The sequence below is a fragment of the Schistocerca serialis genome, chromosome 1 (genome assembly GCF_023864345.2).
Source record: "Schistocerca serialis cubense isolate TAMUIC-IGC-003099 chromosome 1, iqSchSeri2.2, whole genome shotgun sequence".
Classification (NCBI taxonomy): domain Eukaryota; kingdom Metazoa; phylum Arthropoda; class Insecta; order Orthoptera; family Acrididae; genus Schistocerca; species Schistocerca serialis.
The window spans coordinates 46,949,377-46,958,103 of record NC_064638.1 but is presented as its reverse complement, the minus strand read 5'-3'; the positions used below and the strand labels follow the sequence as shown (position 1 = coordinate 46,958,103).

The window sequence follows — 8,727 nt, the reverse complement described above, 5'->3', positions numbered from 1 at the left end:
GTTGTCGGCTGGGAGATCCCGCGGCGTGGGTTCAGCCGCCTGTGCGAAAGGCTGCCATCCGCGTACACGGGGCCCTTTCCATGTAGATACGTGAGAGATGTGACGTACATGTATTTGTGTAGTGCTGCTAAGTGTAGTGGATGCGTGTGTGGTGTAGCGTTATCTTTAAAATTGTATGGTGATGATAATGATGATGAGACAAGAAAGAGGGTGAAACGCAGTGCGAGTAGCTGTCCTTTCTTCTCAAATAGTACCAAAGAGGCAGCCGAATTTGAAGTCCCCATCCGATGAACGGATCACCACCAACACTGTCGCATGCACTCACTTCATCAGACACAGAGGACAGGTTTGGAATTTAATCCACGACATTGGTGCGAAAGCTGGTGATCAGCAGTTCTCAGCCGCCACCTCTCCTCCCCTTGCCAGCCAGATACTGGCAGCCAAAACTTCGTCCTTCCCCAGGATTCGAACCGGATTATCACTCCCAGTCGATCACCACCGCACAGGCGTGCGTTAGCGACTTTGGCTACTTTCTTGGTTGTTATTTTTTCTTATAGTTCACTTATTTTATGAATCCCACTCTCTTCCCCCTGGGTCCACACTTGTTATTCTGTGGGCCTGCTTCCTCTAACACCTACTACAGAAGCAGTAGTACAAAACAAACACCAGTGCCGAAAGCGTAATAGGGGGAGAATGGTTACAAGAAAATAAGAAAATGTGAGAGGAGAAACGCTAATTGATTTCTGCAACAAATTTCAGCTGTTAACAATGATTACATTGTTCAAAAATCGCAAGAGGAGGAGGTGTTCTTGGATAATTCTCTATAACCGTAAGGGCAACGCTGGCTGATTCCATGTCTGTGGTTCTTGGAGTATTTTTTTTTTTTTTGATACTTTTCATTTTCTGGAGAGGGTAGGATATCCGAGCAGTGACCAAGGTGATCGGGAGGTCTCTCTCAACGGTAAGGCAAACGTCTGAACTGAAAAATACTCTCCTGAATATTCCAAACTGGGACTCCCTCTTCCCCACCATCAGCTGTCCTCTGTTAAGTGGGTGAAAAGTTCCCGAATCTACAATGGGTGAAAACGGCTGGATGTGGACCATTTTGAATTTAGTCCTAGTAAGTATCTTCCACGCAAAAATATAAAATGGTAGTTCACGTGCTGTGTAATTGTTTGTGTATGCACGGAATGGAGTCAGTGACAGGCTTGACATTTGACGTGTACCTGAGTAGCTACCGATCACCGATATATGTGCAGCAGATGTAAGTGTGAGATATGGGACTGTCTGGTACTGATTACTGTGACAGACATGAGGAGCATCTATGAAATCATAGGTTACAGAAACACAGACGTAGGCAGCATACAACACAAAAAGTTAGTTAGTGGTAGCACGAGTGGGAAGAACCTACCAAAGGAAAGGAAGAGACTAGGTTGGTCTTTAACGGCCTGTCGACTTCGGGATCGTTATAGACGGATCACAAACATTGATTAAGGAAGGATATGGATGAAAATCAGGCAGTCTCTTTCATAGGAACCATTTTCACATTTGCCTTGAGCGACGTAGGGAAATCATGGGAAACCTAAATCAGGATGGCCGTACGTGGTTTACTGTCGTCCTCCGGAGTGTGAGTCTAGTGTGCCAACCACTGCAGTATCTCGTGTGGTAACTTACCAGTGCTATAAAAGTTCATGACATATTACGGCATATCAATAAAGGATTAAAACTGAAACACTTTCAACAAAGTCAGAGCACGGTGGTCCTACATCTCGTTTATGATCGTGGTCGCTACCAGCAGTGGAATGGTGTACTGATCTTTGTACGTAAAGGCAGCGTCTTGGGCGATTGACTCGTCATCGCCCAGCCCAAACTGCTGAGGACAGAAACTTGAAATTTGGAGGAATGATGATCTTTCATTGTAGATATCGTTTAGGGAAAGACCGTTCGAAACACCACTCCTAAAAGGGTGAGATGAAGGGGATGAAAGGCTGCTTGAAAACATGTCACGGTTAAGACAATTTTGACGCTAGAACAACGAAAATCTGTTTGTGTTCTTTTTTGTCTGACAGAGAAATCACACACTTCAGCACATGTAAATCCAGCCTGTAAGGGGCAAACTAGTGGGTGAAAGTTTTCTTGAAAATAAATCGTTGTGAAGGACTACTTAAGTATTTTTAAAGGTATATTTATGAAAACTAGTATTTCACTTTAGCGTTGGAAATTTAAGATGTATGCATTTCATTGTTTTCGGAAACTCGAGACCATAAAGGACTGAAATACGAAATAAAAAGTTTTATGAAATTATTTCAGTATGAAAGGCAACGGCCTTGCCGCGGTGGATACACCGGTTCCCGAGAGACCACTGAAGTTAAGCGCTGTCGGGTGTGGTCGGCACTTGGATGGGTGACCACCCAGGGGGCCTTGCGCTGTTGCCAGTTTTCGTGGTGCACTCGGCCTCGTGATGCCAATTGAGGAGCTACTCGACCGAATAGTAGCGGCTTCTGTCAAGAATACCATCATAACGACCAGGAGAGTGGTGTGCTGACCCCACGCCCCTCCTGTCCGCATCCACCGCTGAGGATGACACGGCGGTCGGATGGTCCCAATAGGCCACTCGTGGCCTGAAGGCGGAGTGCTTTTTCATTATGAAAGCATTTCCAATGCTAAATCTATGGACCTTTGGCTTCTTTGTCCTAAATTAAAAAATACATATTTAATAGTTTTTGTAAATTCGACACCTAAGGGGGTGAAATAGGGGATCAAAATTTTTAAGTAAATGTTTCGTTACATTAAAATAATTTTAAAACAGAATCTGTGAAAATAGGTATGTATTATGAGATGAAGCTTTCTATGAAAATGTCACCACAAGATCACAAGAAACATACTTAAAAAAAACCGTAGACTACAGCTACCAAAATCAGATTTTGATTAGAAATACAGTCGGAAAACACCATGCTTCTCTGTACTTAATCAGCGTGAAAATCTTAGAAGTCGTTGCAGTTTGTGAAAAATGTAAAAACAAAAAAGTCTGTGTGAGTGAAGCAACGGGTACTAAGCTAACAGAATGCAGCCTGAAAAATTACTGCAATTCGTCATAAGTGTCTGTTGAAGTTAGTTTGTTCCTGTTCAGTGTGCAGCATTTATTTAATGTTAATGCTGTCTTTAATACAAATTTTTAAGTCCATTAATTATTTATATAACTGTAATGTAAAATTTCCTTTCATAATGGATTAACAATACTTAAGGTTTTATTTCTTTATTATTCAAAACAGCAATTTCTAAACAGTGCCCTCAAATGAGGATGCTAGGTCTAGTTATTCAAAATTTCATGGTTCGTTAAATCATATAGATAGACAGGGAAAGGGACTTATATGAAATCTTCAAGGGTTGTCAGCCGAGTAACGTCGTCGTCTCGTAGCAAAGTTTGGATGGAATGCATCTCCATCACCTTCAGGCGAAGTGTAGGGATATCGTCGGTCGCGGGCTGATATCTCTCTTCACTCACTCTCATCTAATACTTTGCCCTCTTTGGGGAAGTGTGTGGGGGAGTTTGTAGCCTTTCGGCTTTTACTCCTCTGTGTACTAGTGTGTGATTTTATCTGTGGTTGTTTGGTGTCTGTGAAATGTGATGAATGTTCTGTATGTGTCTGGTACTTGCCTGAGGTTGGTGAGATGTTAGGTAGTATGTGGGAGGCAGCAGGATTAGGAATTGGATATTGGGATTTTCTCTTCGACTTAATCGTCGAAGATCGTCATTGGGCGTTTGTGCTAATCGTGGGACAAGTCATATCGACCTAGGGAGTGGATGAGGACGTTTCCTGATCTGGAAGAGCCTTCATAGAAGGCCCTTGCCAGATCTCGGAAACTCTCTCTCAGGAGTGGGATTTCAGCTGCGGCGTGTAGATCATAGGTAGGGAATCGGAGAGGGAGATGCAGTGCCCTCCTTAGGGCCCCGTTCTGCAGCCTCTGGAGTTTATCCAGGGGCTGCTTCGCCGCGTATCCACAGACAGGGTATGCATATTCCATTACTGGCTGGATCAGGGCCAAATAAACGTTCACTCCTACAGAGCAGGGAAGGGAGCTGGTTGAACGCCAAGGTTCTTGGCGGTTCTGCGCCAGGGGAGTTGGGTTCCGTTTAGGTGAAGGTGGAGGAGGAGGACGGGAGGGTGGCGGCGGCGAGGAGGTTTGTGCTTACGAGCCTTCAGGTAATCAGCATAGCCTGCGTCTTTTCAGAGTTGATGGTGATGCGCCAGCGACGGGCCCAAGTTTCTGTGTCATCTAAAACCCTTTGTAACCTATGGATGACCAGTTCCCTGTTTGCATTTCTCATTTAGAAGGCTGTGTCGTCTGCGTACTGTGCGGTGTACACCAGGGAGGCCGTTGGTGTGTCTACAGTGTACAGACTGTACAAAATGGGCACCAGGACCGATCCCTCTGACACCCCAGCGCGAATACGCCTTTTGGTGGAGGTGGCAGTTTCTACCTTGACAGAGAAGATTGTGTTCGTGAGATAGCTTTGGATTAATTTGACTATGCTCCCAGGGAACCCTTGTATGTATAACTTGTATAGTAGCCTTTATGCCACACCGAGTCGAAGGCTTTGGCTACAGCAAGTAGCACTATCCCGCAGTAGCCTCTGTGATTGTAGCCCTCTGTGGCTGTTTCAACCACTCTCATGATTTTTTGTGGGGCAGAAGGATTCTGGCGGAATCCGAATTGGAAAGCAGGCAGAAGTTGCTCTCTGGTAACGTTTTCCTGTATGGGCATTAGCAGGAGGCACTCATAGATCTTGCAAGAGGCTAATCGGCCTGTAGAGTTGCGGGAATAGAGGGTCTTTCCCTGGTTTGTGTATCGCGACCACTTCCGCATGTTTCCAGCAAGCTGGGAACTCACGGGAACGAGTCATCTCGTTGAAGACGCTCTCGAGGCTTGTGATCGCCGAAGGTGGGAGGCTTTTGACTAACTGATTGGTGACACTGTCATGTCTAGGCACCTTTCTTGGAGAGGAGGGACCTAATTACTTTTGCCACGTCTTCGGGGCGAAAAATGTGGTTCATCTTCTGGGTCCTCCTCAGCATTGAGGCAGACAGACAGCTGACGATGGACCATGCTCTTCATCCTAGGGTTCTGCCGCTTGAAACTGTTTCTCGAAGGAGTCGGCGAGGGCGTTAACCTTTTCAGCATGGCTGTAGGCCAGACCCCACTCGCCATGGAGTGGGGGCATCCTAGAGCGTCTTTTTGTGAACTGTTTGGTTGCTTGCAATAGTATGTGATCGTCCACTTTGAGAGCTGTGAGGCGATTTTGTCATTGTTCGTTTCTGTGCTCACTGAGCGCCACCTCCCTGCAGACGATTGAGCAGCCTCCTGGTGGCCTGATTTCTGGTGATTGGTGATCTTCCACTCCTTTGCCACTATGTTCTTAAGGCGAATTTGAGCTAATAGATGTTCCGGGAGCTGGATTTGCGGTGGCGGGCCATTCCTTTGTTGGGGGGGGGGGGGGGGTTGTATGGCTTCTCCTTCTGCCTCCAAGATGGTACCTGTTAGGTCTTGTAGCGCTTGTTCTACTGTTTCGGCAGTAAGTGGTGGACCGCGAGCGTTATCACAGGCAACAGTTTCTCGGAACTGCTCCCAGTCTGTACGTTTGTAAGACGTCTGGTACCATGGGAGTGCCACCCATTCTCCCACATCGACCTCTAAAATCACTGGGTTGTGGTCGGAGGACATTCTGTTGATTTTCCTTGCGGCCACAAACCCCACGATCCTTCTAGCAAGAGCAATGTCTAACACGTTGTGCCTGCCTCCATTTTTTGGAAAATGTGTGGGCTCGACCTGACCCCATATTTGGAAGTGGTGGATGCGCGGTAGTGGTTGCAGTTTGGCACCTGCTCTGGAGGTTACTCTAGAACTCCTATCAGGATGTTTGGCATTGAAGTCGCCCCCTATTATGAGTTTGCGTTCAATTTGCCCTAAAGCGGTTATGTCTCCCACATTTATCTGGTCTTGTGGGGGTTGGTATATTTCAACAATTGTTAGGTGTTTGTTGGCAGTGGTTACTTCTACCGCCACTGCTTCGATTTTATTGGTAGCTCGTAAGAATACTTGGTGGTGGGGGATCCCTCTTTTTATTTATATGGCCACTCCTCCATCTTGTGTTAGCCTCTCTTTACGGTAGCTAACTTAGTTGGGAACTGTCGCCCTTGTCCATGTGTTTTGTAGTGTTTAACTTCTTTGTGACTGGATGGGTTGATGGTGTTTAGTTTGCATTTGTGTGGGGGGTGGCTTTTGCACCCTTTGCCTGCTGTGAGTGTCTTTTGTGGAACTCACAACCTTGGTAACCCACTGTGTGGTTTGCCACACAGCGCTACATTATTTGTGGGTCAATGTGTTTCAGTGTACAGGATATTGTGTCATGGGCCTCGGCACACTTTCTGTATCTAATCACCATGGTGCAGTGTGCGGTGATATGATTCAGGCCCTGACACATGAAACACTGCACTGTTTTTGCGGCGCAGTGGCTCAGTGGTGACAGGCACATCTTAGACCATTTTTATCTCCCGTTTGTTCTGCAGGATATCAGGCAGAGTGGCCTGAAATAGGGGCCACTTGCTATGTATGTTTCCCATTTGCTGCACCGCCTTCACAACGTACCTCTGGGCAGTCAAGTCTGTTTTGACTTCCTAGCGGGACAGTGTCTTGGTAGATCTCTGATTACAGTATTACTGTTTAGAGTTTTTGTTGTGGGAAATGTTTAGTGGGGTATGTTTCTGTTGTTGAAAAGTGTTATGACTGTGGTGTAGTCTTCTAGTGTGTGTACTGTTATTTTTATTTGGTCACCTTTGGCCTCAAAACTGCGTCCCTCGTCTTCTGTTTTTAATAACTCGAAGAGCTCCTCGTAATTCTGAGGAAACTCTGCGACAATCGGAGGGAGGTGGTGGGTGACGAGTTTCTGTGTTTGTGTTGTGTTTTGTGATGTCTCTGGCTCATCAGCCACTGCCTGAAACCTGTTCAGTGTAGGTTCAACTCCCTGGGCCACCAGAAGCCTCAGCTGGTGAAAGGTTTTCCTCAAAAGCACGAAGCCCTCCGAGTCCTGCCCAGTTACACAGTTCCTGTCCAGGGCGATGGTTTCCTGATTCCATCCCAGGTTGACAACAGATGTTGCTGGGGGCGTAGGCTCATCAAAGGATGTGGGAGTGGTTGGGGTTGGGGTGGTGGACCTTTTCTTAGAGTCCCTATCCTTGCGGACCTTCCTTGAAAGCCGCGAGGTGGATTTGTGCGGGTGGGATTTTAGGAATTTGGATTGGGTGGAGAGCTGGGTTGTGGCGGTGGGTTTGGGGAGAATTTCAATCTCCTAACGGGTCTTCTTCTTGTGTTTACTGAGTGATGCTATGTTATTTGGGAGGTTATTGGTGGCATTGGCAAGCAGAAGCGGACTCAGGACAAGGGGAGGAGGGGCGGGATCGCAAGTACTGACAATGTATGTCGATGTCGGCGTTTTGTGTGTTACAGCATTACAGCATTTAGTGTTTTTCCGCCATGTCCAGAGCGGAAAAGGGGGCTGCTGCCAAGCCTGCTAAGCATTTATCACAGATGCTAAAACCCTTGGTGGGTTATGGTCCAGACTATGCAAAAAACGCGACAGAGTTAGAGAAGGCACTACAGGACATGCAGCCGGACAATGGAGACCTACTAGTCAGCTTCGATATGACATCCTTATTCTTATGAGTACCAACAGAAGGCTCCCTGGCTTTACTCAAAGAACGCGCTGAAGAGGATATCATCAAGCACTTCCGCCATGTGCTAACCATCACCTATTGCAAAAGTGGTGGCAAGTTGTACGAACTGATAGATGGTGTAGCTATGGGCTCCCCCCCTAGCACCAGGCACAGCCGACCTACGCATGGAGCACTTCGAAAAGCTAGCACTGGACACTGCTATAAACAAGCCAAAAGCCTTGGAGCCGTGGCGCGGCTTTTGGGTGCAAGACGCTATCGATTACTCCTCTGGTTGAGGTTGGCACTAAGTGCGATCGCGAGCGCCTCCTGTCGGAGGGGGTCCTAACGAGAGAGTGAGTGCGAGTAAAGAGAGTCTGGGCCGGACAGCAGGCGAGAAGGGACATTGCGGCCGCACTCTGAGGCGACAAGGGAAGAGTTGTGCACGGCCGAGAAGGGAGCGTTGAGCAAGGCGGCAGTCAGCATCGCTTTCCGGGGGACAGAGAGTTGCGGCAGTCAGGCGAGCAGACACCAGCTCCGGGAACAGTGCTCCAGCTTCTGGACGTGACGTGGGTCGTATTTTGGCGCAGTATAGTTTGCTTGGCACGCATCTGCGGCTCCCTTTATGCCCCCGTGTGTTGTTCTGTCCGTATGTGCATTGAAAAGGTTACGCACCGGCTGGAACAGTGGTTTGTGCTTTACGTTCATGCACCCTGACTCATTTGTTTTGCTGCAGGCAGCTTTAATTTCAGAGTTTATTTTTTCGTCGCGATTGTCTTAGCCCGGTGGTGCCTAGTATCCGAGAACAAGACAGCTAACGTGTGACCTGTTGTTTTGGGTTTTGGAGTCCTGTTTGGGCAACCTAGTTATCACGCACACAAATGTATTGCTGCCGAGTGAGGTTAGTCCTAATATTGTGGAACTGAGCTTTCAGTGACTGGCTCGTCTGCAAATTAATTAATTTAACCTTTGAGGTGTGTTGTTTTTTTTGCTTTCAATAGTGAATTTCTTGTCATTC

At 47.1% G+C, this 8,727-nt stretch overlaps 1 pseudogene; it reads left to right on the top strand.

Annotated features, from left to right (window-relative positions):
• Positions 1-2,317: 2,317 nt before the first annotated feature.
• LOC126424943 (5S ribosomal RNA) lies at positions 2,318-2,435 on the top strand (annotated as a pseudogene).
• Positions 2,436-8,727: the final 6,292 nt, after the last annotated feature.